Genomic DNA, 22,494 nt, shown 5'->3' on the forward strand with positions numbered 1-22,494 from the left:
TAGTGTCTGTGTGTGTGTCGTGAAATGACGTCACACACAGACACTATAAACATGGCAGCCCCCTGTGCAAACATTAATTTGATAAAAACACCCAAGCCTTATGTAAAAAAAAATAAATAAAAAATACAACACACTTATTTTTTCTTATCACCTTTTATTAAAAATTTTTTCAAAAATGTGACACTGTCCCTTTAAGTGAGAAATTTTAAGCAGAGGCCTCCTGGCGGGTTCCGCTTTAAGTTCTGTCTGTCCAATTAACTCAATGTGATTTCTCAAGTGCAATCCGCGATCCACCCAAAGAATTGACATGTCATTACAGTTATAATGAATCAAAAAAAAAAAAAAAAAAAGAATTGTAGCACTGGCCTCCCTGAGCTGGTCTATTCATATAAGAAACTTAAAGCAATGTATGTATGTAGTTTTATAACAATATAAAGTATTTAAAAAAAACCATGACGTTGCTTGGTAAAGGACCTATAATGTATATATGTTAATTGCTGCTTGTAAAAATAATTTTCTTGTTTCCAGTTGAGAGAATGTAGGTGAAAAAAATGTACTTGTTCGATCTATGCTAGACATTTGTTTGGTGAGCATCTTGGATATTCCTTATCCCTCTGTTGGGTGCAACAACATTTGTCAGTATGTCCTGTCTTTAGAATGATAATACTAACAGAACAGGTTTGTGTTGTAGATGAAGAAAATGACGAAAGCTCAGACTCTGATTCTGGCTCAGAATCCGCAAAGAAGCCCCGGTATAGACATCGCTTGTTACGGCATAAGCTGTCCCTGAGTGAAGCAGAATCAGAAGGAGAGAAGTCAGAGAAGGGAGACAAGAAAGACAAATCCAAGAATTCAAAGGATGGCAAGCGTCGGAACAGAAGAAAGGGTACTTTCAAAATTTAACTATCACTTATGATTATAATGGTGACTGGGCTGTCATAAAAAGCTGATACTTGCTGTCCTGTAGAGCCCAATTCTCAGCAATCATCTTATTACAGACAGTTAACAACAGAAAGTAACACCTGTATGTGGATAACTCCGTTTTTATAATTCACTACAGGTGATGGTCCCTGCAGCCCTCCTCGTCTTTACACAATGACCTCCTAAGGACACTTATATTTTTTATTTTCTTAAGAGCTATAATTCTGTATGACACCCTTAATTTTACCATAACATAGACTGCAACCCCTCCCCCAAAACCCCCCAAAAATCCAATAATCATTGTGCAGCCTGACTGCCCAGTTGTTTGTGCCTTGGATTTGCCAACAAGCACTGATCACTGCTCATTGTGGCAGTGCCAGCTGTTTAAGCAGGACTTCAGTATAGTGGATGGAGAATGAATTCATTATGTAGATACACCTGTGCAGGGGTTATTGTGCATAAAGGATTTCTAAGTTATCTGCTTCCAGCTTTATGAGGGAGTTGCATTATTGAAATTTTGGTAATGAGGTGATCACTGAGATTTGGTCTGTACATAATAGAAAGTATCAGTTTAGGCTAAGAACCAGTGGTAAATAGAAAAACTGCTTGATTACAGTGATTAAATCACAGTGCTGGCAGTGTGTGTGTGTACCACCTACACTTACCGGTCCCTGTGGCCCCACAGCACTGCATCACCAGGCTCCTGGACCCCCATCGGATGTCATTTTCTTTCTCTCTTGGTACATCAAGACCAGGCAGAAAAGGACCTACTCAGCCAGTCAGCGACTGCAGCTGAGTGGGCCCACGTCACTGACTGACTGAGCGGGGCATCCATCAGCCGAGTTGTGATGTAGCAGGAGAGAGAGATGGAGAATCTCAGAGGAGGTTCAGGAGCAGGACGCGGAGCTTCCAGAGCAAGAAGACCAGTAAGTTCTTTTCTATTTTCCCCCTGCTCGAAGTGAATATTATTTTCCCGGATTTTTTGCAAACTTCATTTGATCTGAGGTGTGACACCTGGTGATGTGTCTGGGAGGCACTCTACCCAGCTTTTTGTTTTTAATATTAAAGTGTCACTGTCATTTAAAAAAACTTGACATATATGTCCAGTTTTGAGTTCCCTGCTCTGTGTAAGGGTGGGTTCACACTAAGCAGTCTGGCTATATCCCCCGCTACGAATTCCATCTCTCGGCCCTGCGCGCAACTCCGTCCATGCCATAGACTCCATTCTACGGTCGGGCGAATTCCGTTGTCCGCCCAAAGAATTGACATGTCATTATCTGCCCCTATTCGACAGCCTCATAGTCTTTCATTATAAGTTTGACTTAATTAGTCAGGGGCTGAACACTCAGACCTTGACCAATCAAAACTTGACATGTTAAACTTTTTTTTGGAATGACAGGGACACTTTAAATATCCTTACAGTCTACCTTTTAAAGGGACCCAGGGACTGGGGCAAAAAATACACAACACCCCCTGCTAGTTCAACCTCCATGTCCCTTGGGGGAGGTACTATGATATAGCTGCTTTTTGGCTAAAATGTGACATGCTTAATCTCTGGACCTAGTGGTCACAGCAGTACATGTACTACAGTGGTAAAATACTACTGCGGATTGTGTTCTGCTCCAAGAGTTTTTATATAAATGGGATAAATAGTGATTTATCAAACTGTGCAAAATAGAAACTCATGTAAGTTGCCCACGGGAAGCAATGACTGCTCATCTTTCATATTACCAGAGATAAAAGCAGAGGTGTGGTTGGTTGCTTTACACTGGTTTCAGTTTTACACAGTTTCATAAATCTGTGCTATATATATGATCAATAAGAAACTTATTTTCAGATATTATGCAACGACATTTAATGTAATTTATTAATTAATAAATTTATAAATTAAAGAACTTTTTTTTAATAACTTTATTTTTTTTCCTAACTTTATTTTTCTAGTGAGCAGTGACGAATCAGAGTCTGAAAGTGGGGGCTCTGGAGTTAGCGAGGAAGTCAGTGAGAGTGAATCTGATGATCAGCGCCCCAGAACAAGGTAATTATTTTAATGTTTTCTTTATAGCTACTCTTATGCATATGCATACCAACATACTGGTTGGTAATATATATAACTAATGAGCAACATATTGTTTGGGTATCATAATTGTGTATTTGCATTAATTTAATTATTATTACTATTATATTGGGAATGCCCCCTTTTACAAGTGAGCATGAAGAAACCTACAGAGTGAATGGCATAAAAAAGTGCTTACTTTTTTTTTTTTTTTTTTTTAATTTCTTAACAGTCAGCACCAGACAAAAGGGTAAGGTCACATGTTGTGGAAATGCTGTAGAAGCTTAGTGCAAAAAATCCTGAGCATTTACAATAGCAGTGAAGCCACACTCTACAGTCTGGATGTCAAATCTATCAATTTTGATGTAAAATCTATGGCAGAGACAACAACTACAGATTTTTAACACGTTGGCCATTATGTACTAATCTGTCTGCATCAGACTGTTGTCAAATGTGGCGCAAAGGACTTTTCTCCACATTTATTATGCATTTTAGACACTTTACAAAATATTTTCTGCCAGGTCTCAAAAAGGGGTGTGGCCTCATTAAAAGGTGCATGGCCTAATGTGCGACGCTGTCCATCAAAATATGCGTAGAACTCTTTTGGATGCAACAGAACTCAGATGGCCTCCGCCACATTGATGAATTTGTAGTCTGTCTACTTGTTACATTTGCACATTATATTAAATCTGGGCCATTGGTTGGGGGGGATGGAAATGTATCATTGCTTTTGCACATTTTTTCACTTATAATGTTTGCGCATTTTTTTTCCCCACTTATCTGTTTATGCTTTTTTCCTGTTCTACGATATTCATGAAGTAAAATTCACATGCAAGAAGTAGCGCACGTGAATTTTTAATTTTTTTTTTAAATGTGCCAGAATAAATCTGAATATTTTTTTTTTTAGTTTGTGAAACTCTATTAGACTAATTCATCATTTTCTCAAAAGGCTAAAATCGCGCAACTATTCGCCACCCTCCGGACCAGATGTAAAAAAAAAAAACTATGTGTGAACTTTTTGCAGAAGTGAGGAAAAATTGCGCAAAATTCACAAAAGTGGTTGCATGTAGTAGATACATTTCATGCAAAAAAGTGCATGCAAAAAACAAATTGCTAGGAGACGTTAGGTAAATTTCTTTTTTTTCATTGTGTATTGCTGTACGAAAGTGTTGTGGAGCTAAAAAGAGTCATTTGTGTGCGGCACACAACTTCATGTAAACGGGGTATGCTGCCACTTGTAATGTCAACAGCCATGTGAATAATCCAGCTATTAACTTGTGAAGTAAAAAGTATAAGGATCTCTTTAACAAGCGCCATTTGACTTGTACATAGTCAGTTAGCACTGGTATTGAACAGCTGTCTACCTACATTAGAGACATCCATTGTTTTTGAAATAACTGAAAAAGAGCGTATTTCCATCTTTGTTTTTTCTATTCAGTCTTTAACCCCTAGATGACTAAAGACATACCGGTACGCCCTGGAAGTCTGTCCCCAGGCAGAGCACGCTTCATAGCAGGTGGGGGCCGGCTGCAGTGAGCAGCCGGGCCCTCACCGTTAATGACAGACTGCAGCGATCGCGATGCAGCCTGTCATTAACCCCTTAAGTCCCCTGTCACTTACCGATTTGGACCCCCGCATTGTGACTGTGGGGGTCCCGATCGTTGTAACGGACCGCCTGAGGTCTCTCACCTTCCTCCGTGCAGTCCGATCGGCGCTCTGCTGGCTAAGTCTGCCACAAGAAGGCTTAATCAGCAGAGTGCCTATCTCACTGATCAATGCTATGTCTATGGTATAGCATTGTAAAGTGTAAAAAAAAAAGTACGTGTTTATTACAATACCCCAATACTCCTCCCCCAATAAAAGTTGAAATCACGACTCTATCCCATTTGATAAATAAAACATATAAAATTAAACATATTATATACAGTAGTGTGCGTAATTTTCCGATCTATTAAAATATAGCAATCGTCATCCCTTATGGCGAACGGCGTAAACGGAAGTGGGAAAAAAGTGCCAGGATTACCGATTATTTTTTTTTTTTTTTTTTTTTTTACATAATATAAATATATATATATATATATATATATATATATATATATATATATATATATATATATATATATATATATATGTATATATATATAGTGATCACAGCATCCGATCTTTACAAATATGGTATTAATAAAAACTAGAGATCATGGCGGACAAAATGACACCCAATACAGGTCAGTAGGTGCAAAAAATAAGTTACAAGTGTCACAATAGGCCCATTTTATTAATAATTAAAAAAAAAATTGCAAAAAATATATATATATATATATATATATATATATATATATATATATATATATATATAAAAAAATGCAAAATATATAAAATGCAAATAAAAGAAATATAACATTAGCCAATATGTGTAAACCTGCATATGGTTGTGTTCAGACTGACCTATAGAATAATGGTATCATGCCGCTTTTACCGTATAGTGCATTACGGAGACAACAATAACCCCCCAAAAGTTACCATATTGCATTCTTTTTTCCAATTTCACCAATTTATATTTTCATAAATAATATTTTGGGGGTTCTGTCAAACATGGTATGGTAAAATAAAAGATGCCATTACCAAGTACACCTATTCCTGAAAAAAACAGCCCCCACTTGGCCCTGTAGATTGAAAAATTAAAGTGCTAGAGCTCTTAGAAGGGGAGGAGGATAAAAACAAAACGCAAAAATGAAAATTCACACGGTCCACTGGGTCATTTTGTGCTTGGTCCTCAAAGGGTTAAGCCAAAGCCAGAAATTGACTTGAAAAGGGTATTCTCTGTCGTTCCATTAGATTTCCTTAATTATTGAACCTGGCTTTGGCTTCAAAAACTACATAAAAGAATCTTAATGTGAATACACACCCTCCATACAGTAGAGGGAAGAAGTCCTCTTTCATATGGGGGAAAAAGTGTCTATACGTGCCTGTGTACATGTATATGTGCGTGTATAATTTTATGTATAAAAATAATGATTTTGCAGGGCAGCAAAGAAGGAAGCGGAAGAGAGCCAACGAAGCTACAAACAGAAGCAGAAGAAGAAGAGAAGAAGAATAAAAATTCAAGAGGACTCCAGTGATTCTAAGGTACGTGCCACAAGTATTAGAATGCTGATTTCAGCTCTGCAAAACTTTATGGACCTGCTGATGGTCCAGTCTCTCCACCTGTGGTGCCTGACACCAAACAATATATGGAGTGGAGGAAGTGGAATGGACAGCCCCACTATCAAACTTGCCATCCATTTCTAAAAAACAGGCCAAAACATTTTATCAAAACATCCCTAGCAACTACCTTTGCTGGAGATCACATCCCTGGTTTTTCCATGTCTCAGATGGTGAGGCATAAACTTCCCTAAGTGCTCCGCTGATCAAGCCCACCGGCTTTCAGCGCTGCTCTGCTCCCTGCTGCTCCACCACCCTTGGTGCCAGGAAAAAGATGGATCATTGAGCGTGCTGTGTGACCTGTGTAAGGTCATTCAACAGGGAGCTGCTATTGTCCCCTCTTTCTACTGGTGTCACATGTTGCTGCTCAGTTCACTTTACAACAGCCCCTCCTATTACTACAGACAGACCGGGAAGTCTTAGTTTAAAGGGGTACTCCCCCCAGGAGCTAAAAAAGTAAAATGCTCCCAAACCTAGCTGGCCTTACTCACCAAGTCCCCCTGAGTATTTTGAGCAGTCTCCCATCTTTCTAGCTGCTGCCGTTCCTGAGTTACAAGTTTTTCTAAAAGCCAATCTATATCCAAGATAGGAAACTACATTTCCCATCATGCAATGTTTATGCCTGATGATGGTGAAGTAGCAGAGCTGAGACAATGAAGGAGATGATGACAGTGTAGCAGAGCTGAGATGGCGGTGTCGGTGTAGCAAAACTGAGTTGGAAGAGACGTTGTAGCAGAGCTGAGTTGGGGATGACAGTGTAGCAGAGCTGAGTTGGGGATGACGGTGTAGCAGAGCTGAGTTGGGGATGACAGTGTAGCAGAGCTGAGTTGGGGGTGACGGCGTAGCAGAGCTGAGTTGGGGGGTGACGGCGTAGCAGAGCTGAGTTGGGGGGTGATGGCGTAGCAGAGCTGAGTTGGGGGGTGACGGCGTAGCAGAGCTGAGTTGGGGGGTGACGGCGTAGCAGAGCTGAGTTGGGGGGTGACGGCGTAGCAGAGCTGAGTTGGGGGGTGACGGCGTAGCAGAGCTGAGTTGGGGGGTGACGGCGTAGCAGAGCTGCGGGCGATGGGGGAGGGAGCTTGCGGGGGGCGGAGCTTGCCGCGGGCGCTCACGCGGGGGGGGGGGGGGGTGCTTGTCGCGGGGGGGGGGGGGGGGGGGTGCGCCGCGGGTGAGTGCAGCGGCTATGCCTCGGGTGAGTAAGGGTTGCCACGGGTGATGGGGGGGGGGGGGCAGTTGGTTGTGGGCCAGGGGGCTGTGTGCTGGACGGTGGGGAGGCTCTGGACACTGGGTGAGCTCTGGGCTGGGGGTGACCGGGTGGCTGCTGTTAGAGAGGGAGACTGTCACAGCTGCGCTGATCACTGTCTCCCTCTGTAACAGTAGCCACCCCATCAGTGTTCTCAGTCACTTCAGTGTGCTGGGACTGAGGACACTTGATGCCGTCTCGGAGGGTCGGGGCCAGGAGCAGGGAGCGTGTCGGTGTGGACTGAGGTCTGATGATTCTATGCAATCCGTGGAGGTGAATGCAGCTAGATAACAGCAAAACTGTGCAGAATCCTTAATAACTTTATATTGGAAAGATGGAAAGCTACGGGTGGGCCACGTATTAGTGCAAAAATAATTTTGGGGGGAATACCCCTTTAAGTCCCAGTGGTGAGAATGAAAACGGTCACCAAAAATTCTTAATAAATATATTTAACATAAAACATTATTTAAAACAATAAGTGATGACACATTCCATTTAAGCCTGTCAGAAATCACTACCCCTAAATCCTTCTCTTCGGACATCTTTGACAATACAGTACTGCCGATATGATACTCAGATTAAGGATGCCTCCCCCCAAGTGCATTATTTTACATTTGGAAACATTGAACTGCAGTTTCCATTGTTTGGACCACTTATCTAGCAAAGCTAAATCATTTTCCATATTTTGAACACCTCCAGGAATATCAACTCTCTTGCACACTTTAAAGTCATCCGCAAACAGACAAACCTTTCCTACCAAACCTCCTTCTATGGCACTTAGAAACATTTTAAAACAGGACCCAGAACAGACCCTTGTGGCACACCACTTGTAACCAGTCTCTGCTCAGAAGATACACCATTAACAACAACCCTCTGATATCTATCCTCCAGCCAACACCAAATCCACTGAACTATCCAGGGATTTGGTTGAGTTTTTACCAACTTCTCTATCAGCTCTTTGTGGGAAACTGTATCAAAGGCTTTGCTAAAATCCAGATAGGCCAATATCCACGGCACCACCTTCATCCAGCACTTTTGTGACAATCAAAGAAATGAATTACATAATCTACCCTCAGTAAAGCCATGTTGATTTGGACCCATGTAATTATTGATGCTTAGGTGACTGGCTGGTAGTCACTGGGCTTTTCTCTAATCCCCTTCTTGTGGATAGGTATAGCATTGGCCGTTGTCCAATCATCAGAAACCTCTCCTGTTAAGAGGGATTGGTTATACGGATCCTCTTTTAGGGTAGCTTCACATGTACCATATCGCAGTGGATTTTCTGCTGCAGATCCGCAGCAGATTTGATTAAATGAATAAACACAGCATCAAACCCGCACTGTAAAATCTGCTGCGGATCTGCGGATTTGATGGTGCAGATTTGATGCTGTGTTCATCTATTTAGTCAAATCTGCTGCGAATCCGCAGCAGAAAATCCACTGCGATGCGGTACGTGTGGAGCTACACTTAACAAGTAGTGAAAACAAGTACTTTACAAGTACAAGTTAAGCATCTGCCATTTAAACTCCTGCTGTTTTCAAACTATACACTCTTGCCTTGCTGCACTTAAGGCCCTGTTACACCGAGCGATTGTCTGTATTTGGCAGACTATTGGCCGTTACAACCAATGATCGCTTGGTGTAAGGGTAGCTTCACACGGGCGGGCTCGCAGCGAGATTCTCGCTGCGAGCCCGGCAGGTCCTGTCAGTTTCCATAAACTACATACTTGCTGCGGACCGCAGCGAGTATGTAATTGTACCGCGCTTAACCCCTTCTACTCCCGCCGGCTCCCCCGCTGTAAGCAGCATACATTACCTGTCCTTGCTGCACGGGTCCGGCGTCCTGCTCTCCCGCCCGGCCAATCAGTGGCTGCGGCTGGGCAACACACTAATTGGCCGGACGGGAGAGCAGGACGCCGGACCCGAGCAGCAAGGACAGGTAATGTATGCTGCTTACAGCGGGGGAGCCGGCGGGAGTAGAAGGGGTTAAGCGCGGTACAATTACATACTCGCTGCGGTCCGCAGCAAGTATGTAGTTTATGGAAACTGACAGGACCTGCCGGGCTCGCAGCGAGAATCTCGCTGCGAGCCCGCCCGTGTGAAGCTACCCTAATAGGTAATGTTAAAAGGCAACTATCAGACGCCATGTTGAAAGAGAACAATTCCCCGCTAGCGACTTTCTGTTGGCTGTCGCTCCATGTAATGTAATCTAACGCCCCTCCTAAATTAATCTCAATCAAAATACACACAATAAACAGTAATACGTTCACATTAAACAGTAATAGATTCTCATTCAAAATAAGCAATGTTAAATTAATTTCAGTTGAAATAAAAAATAAATAGTTCTTTTTTTGTTTTTAGTAGTCTATGGCACAAGAGAAATTCAAAGTTTTTTTTCTTTTTCTTTCCATTTCTGCGTTCAGTGGCGAATAGTCAGGGAGGAGCTGGTGGCTCTATAACTAGTAGCTCCTCCCTCCAAGCAAGAGGGACCTCTAGCAAGCAGTAAGATTAATAATATAAAACTAGGAGTAATAGTCACCAGGGAATTTAAGAACTATATACAATGTGGACTCTTTGATTGGGTGTAATTTTGCGTATGTGTACACATATATATATATATATATATATATATATATATATATATATATATATATATATATATATATATATAAATTTTTTTTTTTTTTCTTTTTTTCTCCTTCCTATTTGATCTTTTCTTACTTATTTCTTAATATAAGAGTCTTGTTTTTATGGGAAGGGAGGAGAGTGAGAATTGATGGAGAGAAAGGGGGGGGTGGCTGCACATATTATAATTCTCTGGTTTAGTTGTGGGAATGTGAGCGGGGTCGATCCTGGGGGCTGTGTAGAACACCAGCCTGGAAATTTTGATGTATGTAAAATATTAATCTAGAAATTTTTTTACCTATTGCTGAACTTTTTTTTTTTTTTTTTTTTTTTTAAAGATTTTAATAAATTTTTCTATTGTGAAATGGAATTTAGAAAATAAAGGTGAACGGAAAAAAAACACTATACAGATTTACCTTGCTGCCCTTATGCCGCGATGCTCATACAAGCAGTAAACCCCATCATACAGCAGTGTGCCTCCTTCCCATGTTTTTCACCCCTTGTATTACATGCAGTTGTACTGCATGTGTGTATTATGCTCTGTTGTATTGCTGCACCACAGTATATTGGTGGTAATGCCACCTTTCCTCCTGCAGAGGTCACTGTTGCCTTTTAGGTTACACATCTAAGACATGTACAGTCTAGAGAGCCTTTTTATTATCCTAAGTTAAAAGAAATCTAACACTCGGTTCATGCCTCCCCATTTGTGGACAATCCTAACAATGTTAAAAATACATATTTGTAATCATTGCCTCTGTTACTAGTTTATGCTACCTTCTGATAGGACAGCAGAAACCCAGTCACAAATTCCTATTTTTGGGAAATTTTATTTGCTAAAAAGTTCTGTACTTTTATTTTGCCAGACCTCTTGTCTTAGTCCTAGACCTGTTTTACTTAAGTCCCAGTGTAAATTGGTTCATTTTTGAGCTCCTGTCCTTTGCAGAGAGTATTCAGGGTGCTTGTCTTTTTTAGAGAAATCACTTCCTGACATCTTTATAATTTAAATGTTTTCTATTGTGGTGGAATTATTCATTTATTGCAGAATTTAAATGTACATTTGGGATAAATAACATATATTTGAATAACATTTGAAATTAAATGGTAATCTTTAAGCTTTCCACGTTAAATTGAGTGTCTAATTTTTTTCATTTGGATCAGTCAGTGAATTTGAATTTTTGCTAGGTTACTGAAAATAAAAATATAGGTTGATAAACTGATTCTGACATATTCCTCTTCTAATAACTTTTTAATAAACCGGTGATATGTCGCTCTTATAATTTAGGGAAACTCAGAAGATGGAGATGGAGACGATGACTCTGACTCCAAATCTCCTGGAAAAGGTCGGAAGAAAATACGGAAAATCATAAAAGATGACAAGCTGAGAACAGAAACTCAAAATGCATTGAAAATGGAAGAAGAGAGGAGGAAGAGAATTGCAGAGAGAGAGCGGGAACGGGAGAAACTGAGGGAGGTATGTACTGTGGTAGTAGTAAAAAAAAATTATACATTTTTTTTTGTTGTCTGATATCTGTTTGCTCATGATTGTATTATACAGTTTTGTACCTTCCAAATGCTATTTGCCTCAAAGAACACAGACTGTTTGTGAGGCAGGAGGTTTTCACAAACACATACAATTACTAGTATGTAGAGTTTTGAACAATTGGCTTCTTGCACTGGTCAGAATGAAGCTGGATTTCTAACTAATGTTCTTTATTAGGTTATTATTGTGGAGGATGCTTCACCGGTTAAATGTCCAATTACCACAAAACTTGTTTTGGATGAAAATGAGGAAACAAAAGAACCTATGATTCAGGTTCACAAGAACTTGGTCACGAAGCTGAAACCCCATCAAGTTGATGGTAAGACTGACAAATGCTCTTAAATACATTTTTCACTTTAAGGGTAGCTTCACACGTAACAGAATTGGAGCGGATTTCACCCTGTGAGTTTGCAGCGAAATCCACTGTGATTCCCCCTCCTGTCAGTTTCAATAGGATTACATACTCGCAGCGGAATTGTCATCCCGCTGTAAGTATGTAAGCTTCAGCCCACTTAACCCCTCGCATACATTACAGATCTGCTGTGGCTTGTTCTGTATCTTCTGATTTCCTGACATTCTCACAAATTGGCTGAGTGGGACGCCCAGAGCGTGAACTGGGTAATGTATGCACCGGGCTGCGGGGGGTTAAGGGGTCTGCTTTTACATACTCGCAGCAGAATGACAATTAAGCTGGGATTTTGTAATCCTATTGAAAGTGACAGGAGGGGGCTTGCAGTGTGAAATCTGCTGCAATTCTGTTACGTGTGAACCCACCCTAACAAAAAATCTGAGCCAGCATTCAGAGTTAAAAAGAACCAGGCCTGTGGACTATTACTAAAGATCACAGGGTCTAAACACAGTGATTATGCTCCCTTTTCTACATGTGTATAGCTGAATAATTACCCTGTTTTGTGAATATATTATTGATTTTCTATAAAGACTGCTTAATTTTACACTCAGTGAGTGCTGGCTTCTATTTGTTGTACTACACCTCGAAGTGTAAAATGTGATTGCTGTGCACCTGATAATAGCTGGAAGCGTGAACAGACTACCACAAGCACTTACCTTTCTGAGAATATAACAATAAGTGTGTGTTCTCCTATTTTCTTGCAACGAACCAGACACTGACAATAGGGAATGGATTCATAATTGGTAAATTATCCTTTTAGGTGTCCAGTTTATGTGGGACTGTTGCTGTGAATCTGTGAAGAAAACAAAGAAAGAAAGAGGCTCTGGGTGCATTTTGGCTCATTGTATGGGTCTTGGAAAGACGTTACAGGTACATGTTCAACTATTACATAGTTTTTTTTTTAATCGTTTTTAATTAATTTTTTTTACATTTTTTTAAAATCTAAACAATGCTAAAAATTCCTCAAGATATAGTAGAATTAGGCTCCTGGCTGCAATGAAGAGTGGGACCCAATGGCTAGAAAAGGAACTTCTCAGGTGCCCCAGGTTGCTTTTGGCCTTCTCTAAATGAAGGGAACAGAGAAATTCAATTCTTGCTGTTGCAGTACAATGTGAGCTGTATCTTACAGCTGCCACCCAATACTGACTTCCAGTGCAATCTGTTGGATATATTATTGTAATGACACCAGTAATAGGCTGCAGCAGTATTTGTGGGAAGGGGTAACACTAATGCTAAGTTTACACGAGGCGATTACTGGCCCGATCGTACAATTAACGATTTCGAAGTAACGATTTTTTTTTATAACGATCAGCGTTTAGATGGAACGATATACCGTACAGAAAATTCGTTTTGCGATCGGATAAGCCTATCTCACACATAGGTAAAATCAGTGAACGACTGTTTACACGGAACGATCGGCGAATTTTTTGCGAACGGCGATTTATGAACATGTTAAAAGATCAAAATGAACGATTTTTCGATCATTTGCCGCGTTTACACGTACGATTATCGTTCGAATTCGATTGTTATGGCGAAAATTTGCCCGATAATCGCTCCGTGTAAACGTAGCATAACTTGCATCCATCCGTTTTCACTGTGTGGTCAGGAGCTAATTCCACACTTGTCACCTGAGTTTGTAATGGCCTTTGGACTGCCAGAACTCTTCCTATGAGTTTCTAAGTTTATTTTGTTGGCATAGGAAATACTGACATGCACCTTGGCTTCCTAGGCAATTTCACTGTACGACAGTTTATTTGCTGTACTAGAACCGTGCTAATGTGAAATTTGACAGTGAGCATCACGGAGGTAGTTGTTTGATCATAAAGGTATTGTGTGCAAAATACTAGGTTGTGTGTTAGAAATACAGGGCAATGTTTTACTGATCCAAACTCCATTACCCTTACATCCTTTAAAGGGGTACGCCAACTAGACGTAGCAAATAAATAAGCCTGCTGCGCTAGCATATTGCATTGCTTACCTTTCTGACCCAGTTCTGAAACTACCAAAAATCTATTTGTTTTGGGGGTCTTAGTTCTGTATTTTGTGGCTGTATCTTCTTGTTGAGCAGTTGTTCTCAGTACAAGTTCCAGAATGCAATGCTTATCACAGTCCCCCACCCTGCCTATTCCTAACCATAGCACACACACAACACAGTTTTCTCTAACAGTAACGCCAACATTGGAATAAAGTGAAGAACTTTTTCAATTTAATTTTGACTGTTTTTCTTTCTTCTCATCTCCATGCACATATTATGATCGAGCATCTTTTGTCTTTGAAGTTGATCCCCACAATAAGGACCTCATCCAATGATATCTTAAACTGGATATTCTATTTGTGCCTCATTTTTTAGTGCGAGTGGGATTAGCAGTGCCGACTGTGGTACTGCATCAATTCATTGCAGTACTGCATCATTTTTGTGAAGACACTGCAGTACTGCAGCAAAATGTGTGAACATAGCCCTGATTTCACTGCAGAATCAGTGAAGTTACAGCACCTGCTTCTTTCACTCCTTGTCTGCTCAGGTGTAGGCTGGAGAGGCTGGTCACAGTTGGTGAATCTCTCAGGCGGGTGGGAGTTCCAGCCAAGGCTCCTGTGTCATCAGAGATTCGTTGTCATAGGATTAAGGAGCTAGGGGGTCCTTGTTGTTTTTTTTTTCATCTTGAGGTGATAGTTTAATTTAAATAAAATGTTCTCATACTGAAGTACCCCTTTAAGTGTTCCTTTTTTAATAAAAATATAAATCTGCATTTGAAGTCCCATTGTCTCAAATTTGCTTGCTCATATGGAGTCTAACACGTTGAATCCCTATCCTGGCTAAACTCTGTCTGCTCTCAGGTTTGTCCAGTCTGTGTATTTATTTTAGTAAAGGAGCCAGTGTTTTGATCTTAAGTCTTTATGGTAATTGGTTCTTCCCCAAGGGTGTATTTACAGACAATGCTAGTCATAACAATAAGATTAGCCTCAGAAAAATACGTCCCTTTTAGTTCTAGATGTGCTTGCCATTGTGAAGTGCTATGTCAAGCCAAAAGTGTGTGAAAAGGAGTTAAGTCTATTTTGGAATTTCATTTGTCCTTAGCCCCTCTCTAAGTAATATTAGTGGAATTTAAGGGTCCTTGACATGGACTTACCAGCTATTTAAGGCTTCCACTATTTTAGCTGACTTTGTATCATTAGAAAATGTCACTGACCGACCCTTAAAGGCAGAATAAAAGTGCTGTTTTTACTGAAACAAAAACAACTTATATCACAGTACCATTTTTCTTCCCCATGTATCTATTCTATTCATGTATTCATCCAATAATCCTTTGAAGAACGGATTATCTGAGAAGGATTGTGTGTTAAGCCCTCTTACTTTACAAGTTAGTGCTTTCTTCCCCCAGTTTAGTAGGTACATTGAAACCATTTGGTAGGACTCATTGAGGGCCATACTACCATATTGCCCCTACTTAAATGGGCACTGTCCAAAAAAACATTGCTACTGCTTCCTTTGTCAGGCCCAGATTTGGTGAATATTAAAGTGAAGCCTTCCATTAGCCACTTGTCCCTTTTTAAATAAATTTATTTTTATCAAGTTGTCTCTGATCAAACTGCACAAATGCAAGTTCAGCCTCTGGACTGTGTACTAAGTTCTGCTCTGTTTTTACTATCTAAATAAGGGGTCTAATTCAACTGGATGATGTAATTCCTGGAAGCTATACACCATTTTTCCAGTTATATCTACGACACAGAGAAACAACTCCAACTACAAATGAGGTTTTACCATGCAGTTTTAGTTAAGCTGGCTCTATATTCCATTTGCCCTGGTATGGCCAACATTCCAGAACTTTACTATATCACTACATATAAACTATACGGCATCATTTCTGGGTATCCGCTATGATCTAAATGATTTTCTTTGTGGAAACTCCTAATCATCTGATCATTGCTGCACATGTATTTCCTCATACAAAAATGAAATGCTATGATAGAAGTGTTAAGTCAGAAATAACTGGAAACATGTAAGCAGGTCCAATGTCGCAACAGATGGAATACATTTTCTTTTGTTTTAAAACAATACTTTAAGTAACATACATAGAAAGATAACAGCAAGGAAGAATATTCATTGTCGATAATCAACTTATGTGAAAGCACCATCGATAAGTTGAACAAGAAATCTCGTTTGTTAGCTAATCGCAAGTTTTGTGCCGCCATGTAAATCATAGCACATTTTCCTATGTAAATCGTAATGTAATACCGACTATGGTGAAATTATTAGGCAGCATGACTGGTTGAGCATTGAATAAGCTCTACCAACAAGAGCTAGTCTTGCTGATCGGCATTTGTTGGACCGCGTAAAAGGGTCTTAAGTATATAATCTAATTTTTTTTTTTTTTTTTTTTTTGTGGTTGATGCCTTTTGAAATTGCATAAAGCCAGGGTGTTCTAGTTTGTTCTAATGCAGTAACATCTACACTTGGGTGATTTTCATGTTGTTTCTTGGTTTTCAGTGGTAGTTTTTGGGAAAGTGTGGTGCACTTTTCAGATATTACAGATTGCTTACCTGCTGAAATTGTCGCACCCTCATGTCGGTTTGTAGTTTAGGTCTTGTTTTCTAATAAATGCTGTGTCACAATATACTATTGTGTTTTCCCCCCCCCCCCTTTAGGTGGTATCCTTTCTGCACGCTGTTCTTCTGAATGAGAAGCTGGACTTCACCACGGCTCTGGTGGTTTGTCCTTTAAATACAGTTTTGAATTGGCTCAATGAGTTCGAAAAATGGCAGGACGGCCTCAATGATGATGAAGCTTTAGAGGTTTGTATATTACATAACAGTAATTTGGGTCTCCTGCTTATTTAAATGGGTTGTCTAATTTTTTTATTTTTTTTTAAAGGACACAGTGTTGCTTAAAAACAAAAACATTTTTTTTTTGCAGAAATCAATAGAACAAGCGATTCTAAGAAACTTTGTAATAGTTATTAGGCAAAAAAAACCTCTTCCTGTGCTCAAAAGGCTTCCCCTCCCCCCCTTCACTTCTTATCTGTGCATTATCAGGCAAATCCGACTTCAGAGTGAAGATGGGTTCTGTTGTGTCCATGATAACCTATGGAGAGGGAGGGGTCGAGGCAGAGGATTGAGCAGGAAGAACAAACACACATACCAGCTGTTTACTCACTGTCTGGGCACATAAACCGCTGGATTCACGGGTCAAAAAGGTCAGTTCTTAACTAGCAGCTTGGGAGGGATAAGCTTGCAGGATATGAACTTTGTTTTCAGTCCTCCTTGCACAACTCCCTCCTCTCGACCCCTCCCGTCTCCATAGAATAGAATGGACAGAGAAATCCTGCTTCATCTGATGTTTTTTGGGGGAGGGCGGGGGCAGCTACACGGCAAGTGTGAAGCTACCCTTAGGGTGCCTTCACACCTACCGTATCACACTTACAAATTCGCAGCGGATCCGCAGCGGATTTGACAGTGCGTATTTAATGCTGTGTTCATTCATTTAGTTAAATCTGCTGCGGATCCGCAGCGGATTTGACAGTGCATATTTAATGCTGTGTTCATTCATTTAGTTAAATCTGCTGCGGATCCGCAGCGGATTTTCTACTGCGATACGGTAGGTGTGAAGGCACCCTTACAGAGTTTCTTAAAATCGCTTGAATTATTGATATGACCCTGAAATGACAGTTACGCTTACTAGGAACTGTAGGCAACAGGGAGGGATTTAACAGAAATTTTTTTTTTTTTTTTTTTTTTAAATAAAACCTTCATGATTTTGTTAGATTCTTTAAAGGGGTAGTCTGGCCAAAGTTCACTTTCTTTGTAGCTCTGACCACTGGAAGTGTTGTACTTTTGTAAAAATGCTTGTCATGGCTCAGTATGGCTCTGTTCTGTCAGCTGAACCATAAACTTATCGCAAGCGTATGGCACAAAGTGCTGTTTCAGAAGAGGAGGGCCAGGTGGAAGAGATGCCCACTGCAAGCTAACGTCACGGCACAAAATGGCGGTGCTGGAATGCTGCCGAACTGTGACTTAAGCATTTTTACAAGAAATGCAATGCTTCCGGCAGTCAGAGCTGCTCAGAAAGTGAACTAGGGCAGGAATACCCCTTTAAAGTGGGTTCTTCTGACTATTAAAATCTGCATTGTAGTTTAAATATCTGTTTGGATTAGCTCCATGTGGATTAGATTTGTTCAGATGTTTTCCAATTAGCCAAATTAGCCAAATCCACTGTATTTTCCAAAAGGTTGTCATCTGCACATGTACATAAAAATCCACTGCTATAGCTACAGTATGTTGGTTATAATTTAAAGATGTCTTTAAGGCCCCGTTCCCACTGAGCAAAGGTAGCGGAATTCCACGACGGAATTGTCCGCCGCGGAATGCCGTTAGCCTCCCGCCCATAATGTTCATTCTTCAGCGCGGACAGGGCAGGAGCGCGCGCCTCCCATAGACTCCCATTATGAGCGGGAGGCTAACAGCATTCCGCGGCGGACAATTCCGTCGCGGAATTCCGCTACCTTTGCTCAGTGGGAACGGGGCCTTAGGAGTAATTTGTTTGTTGGAAGTGGGGAACTCTGACATATGACAGCAGCTGTCTAGGATCTAGAATAACATTTTTTTTGTTGACTAAACACCAATTTAAGAATAGGGGAATGGAAGTTATGCCAGCAAAACACTTGTTTGAGGGATTGTGCTTCCGCTGCTTTTCATACTGAAATGAATTTCATTGTAAGCTTAGATACTATTTCCACTAGCTTTACTTTATAAGCTAACCTTCTAGCCAAGGTTTTATGTTCTTTTACTAGTTTATTCGAGCCTCATTGCCGGTGTTCAGGTAACACATTAGATGTGTATGTATGTTTTCTGTCAGGTCTGTGAACTTGCCACTGTGAAGCGTCCCCAAGAGCGGGGATTCATGTTACAACGTTGGCATGATAATGGAGGAGTGCTGATTATTGGCTATGAAATGTATCGAAACCTCACCCAAGGAAGGAATGTGAAGAGCAAAAAGCTGAAGGAGTTGTATCAGAAGACCCTGGTTGATCCAGGTAATGTTTTCTTTGTTTGACTGCTTTGTTTCTCATGATTTCCTTTTTTATGCATTTATATTTACCTTTTTTAGCCTATATATTCCACATTTTCACAGTATGACAACTTTTTTTATAGAGAAGAGAGAGGATTACAAAGTTCTCTGTAATTCTGAAGTTGTAACTTATTTGTAGCCAAATAGTTCAGCCTATCAATATAGGACCCCCTACATTTTAGACAGTCAGCTGGTGTAGACGAAGTTGGCAGGTTTGAACAACTTTTCACTGAAGTTTATAGGAGCCCTTCCCCTAGTCTTTCGACAAATAATGTAGAAGGCAAAGAAGGATTGAGGTGTATGGTCATGTTACTCCTCACAGCAGAGACCAATATATTTCAGCAATGAGCCACAAAGTTGTTCTCTTGTAGAGGAACTTCCTCATAGGTTTATGTTTCAGTGTCTTCACCATCTTTATAGTGTGAGGCTCATTAACAAAAAAAAACAAAACAAGCCAGCATTATTGACTTAATTAGTTCTATACTACCTAATAGCTATTATTCCTTTTGGCCTGAGCATATACTGTCATATATAAAGCCTGTGTAGTGTGGAGCAAGTACAATAATTAGCTGGGAGTGCTTTCCTTATTATGGGCGCACGCAAGCATTTGGAGGGGCATGCAAAAAAGCTACAGCAGCTTGCTGTGTGCCAGTTGTACTTGTCTCTGGTCATCCTGTATTAAAAAGTTTGGCTGCTCCTGTGTAACTCAGTCAGGGAGTATTGACAAGCACTAGGCTTTGCATTTCAATGTTCCTAGATAAATGCTGGTCTAGCATCTGATAGAATTTCATTTGAAACTTTTATAGCTATTTTTTCCATGTGTAATAAAATATTTTGCAATGGACACTATGAGAGAGTTTTATCAAAGGGTGTAAAATTTAGACTGCCCACAGCAACCAATCACAGTTTGCACCAGTCTAAATTTTACACTCTTTGATAATTCTCCCCCATTGAGTTGGAGTCTCCTCAGAGGGGTTATCTAGGCTTAGAAGCATGTGGCCGCTTTATTTTTTTCTCCAGAAACAGCACCTCCCCCGTCCTTAGTTTGTGTGTGGTTTTGCAGCTCTGTTCCATACCACATACAACCTGGAGATAGGATGGGATCTATAAAATCTATTTTCCAGATAGACTTTCCGGTCCTGTAAAGAGACCCTTACTCAAAATGATCTGCGTTTTTTCTAATATCGGATAAGCCATTTTAGACTCTGTTCACTCTGCGTCTGTTTTTTTTTAATCTGTGTTTCAAAGATGCATTTGTGTGCATCAGTTTCAATTTGTTTTTCCATTGACTTCCATTATCAAAAAAGGGATCAAAACGCATCCGTTTTTTTTTTTCTGTTTTTTTTTAAGGGGCTTACAGTGCTCTTTTAAGTGCTGCTTTTCCTGGTGTTGCATCTCAACCTATCAACTTTTATGTTGCAATACCAGGTATGGCCACTACCACAGCCAGTCAGACGCTGATCAGGTCCCAGTGGATCACCACCTCCTAGTTCTGTCTCAACACATGGAAAAATCCTGTTCAGCCGGTGGATTGGCAATAAGGATTGGCAACAGCACTCAAAAAACTTGTAGATGCTTCTAAATGTTAGAAGTTTTTTTTACTCGAGTAAGGTGTCATTATTAAAATTATGCAGATTGACAGGTGATTCCCTATATACAGCATGGAAAGATAACTCCCAATCAGCAGCTGGTGGGTGGTGTTTTCTCCTCATGAATAATGAGGACTACTGGGCTCATGCACATAATGGGGAGGACTACTTATTGTCCATGTTATTCAGGAGGATATCCCCGAATCACCTGCACATAACAATATAAGTGATACATCACAGATGTTTTTAATCCTAAGCCAGGAACTTAGTCTTTTACAAATATGTTACAAATTAAAGACTAATGATATGGACTGAAGTTCTGTGAGTGCTCATTCTAGTCCCTATCTTTTGTGGGTGCAAGATGGACCAAGCCCTCCAGGTGACAAGTGCCAGCGAGGCACAGTTTTCATTTCCTAAAGGCCATCAATATAAAAATCTTGTAAAACTTCTTTAAGGATCTGTTTACAGTTACTTTATACAGAGCAGAATTTATGTTGTGCTCATCTATTTATTTTGCTTTAGGGTACAAACCCACACACCGTATACGCAGCTTATTTACTGCTGCGATACGCAACAAACACGCAGCAAATACGCAGCAGATTATATCTAAATAACTGAACACAGCATCAAATCTGCACCACCAAATCTGCTTCAAATCTGCTGCGTTTTTGCTGCGTATCTGCTGTGTATACGGTGTGTGGGTTTGTACCCTTAAAGCGTAACTGTCACGTTTTTTTTTAATTGCAGAAATCAGTAGTATAAGAAATTTTAAGAAACTCTGCAATAGGTTTCATCAGCAAAAAAAGCCTCCTTCTGTACTCAAGAAGCAATCTCCCAGCCTCCCCCCCTGACTTCTTATCTGTGCATTATCAGGCAAACACGTCTTCATTACAGAGAAGCCAGTGAAGACGGGCTCTGCTCTCTCCATTGTAAGCCTATGAAGGGGGGAGGGGCTGAGGGAGATGAGGGAGCAGGAAGAGGTGACATGAAGGTCAGCTGTTTGTAGACTCTCTGGGCACCTAAAACGCTAAATTCAGGGGTCAGAAAGGTCAGTGCTTATCTATGAACTTACTGAGAGAAGATTGCAGGGTGTTGTGCTTTGCAGAAATCCTCCGTGCTCAGTCACTCCTAACAGCCCCTCCACTCTCCATAGACACATAATGGAGACAGAAATCCTGCTTCATTTGATGTGAGGGGGGAGGCTGGGAGATTGCTTTTTCACTACAGAAGGAAACTCTTTTAGTACATAAAACCTCTTACAGAGTTTCTTAAAATCGCTTGTACTGTTGATATTTAATGTTTTCAGAAAATGACCCTGAAATGACAGTTACGCTTTAAGGTATGCAAACACCTACTGTATACCCTGCAGATTTTATGCTGTGCTTATAAATAGTGGCAACACATACAGTATGTTTGAACATACCCTAAATAAATTGTCACGTCCCCACCACCTGGTCCTTTCCTTCCACACTAGAAATGGCTGAGGTATGTCACCAGTGCAGCCAGTGATTGACAGAATTTTTGTGTGCCCTGTGTTCCGACATTGCACAGTACCATAAGGCATACATAAGGCACTGTTATTGTCCAGTAGTTTCTGGCTGCACTAGACAGGGCTGAGTTGCAGCTGTGCTGTTGTTTGGATCTTGTTATGGTGGTGAGTCAGAGCTGGCAGTGAACCTGACTGCCAGTAAAATGCAGTGATGGTGTGTTGCTCTGGCTCACTGCTGTGACTTTAAATAGGAAAATGATCACTGCTGGGAACTGTTTTAATAATAATAATTTAAAAAAAGTGTCTGAATTGTGTTCTTAAGACATGTAGGATTATGTTTTATCTTTGAAAACCCCTAGTCATAC

At 40.5% G+C, this 22,494-nt stretch overlaps 1 pseudogene; it reads left to right on the top strand.

Annotated features, from left to right (window-relative positions):
* Positions 1-22,494, top strand: part of LOC138780805 (transcriptional regulator ATRX-like) — a 64,103-nt pseudogene that overhangs the window by 31,039 nt on the left and 10,570 nt on the right.

Source organism: Dendropsophus ebraccatus, unplaced genomic scaffold (genome assembly GCF_027789765.1).
Source record: "Dendropsophus ebraccatus isolate aDenEbr1 unplaced genomic scaffold, aDenEbr1.pat pat_scaffold_860_ctg1, whole genome shotgun sequence".
Lineage (NCBI taxonomy): Eukaryota > Metazoa > Chordata > Amphibia > Anura > Hylidae > Dendropsophus > Dendropsophus ebraccatus.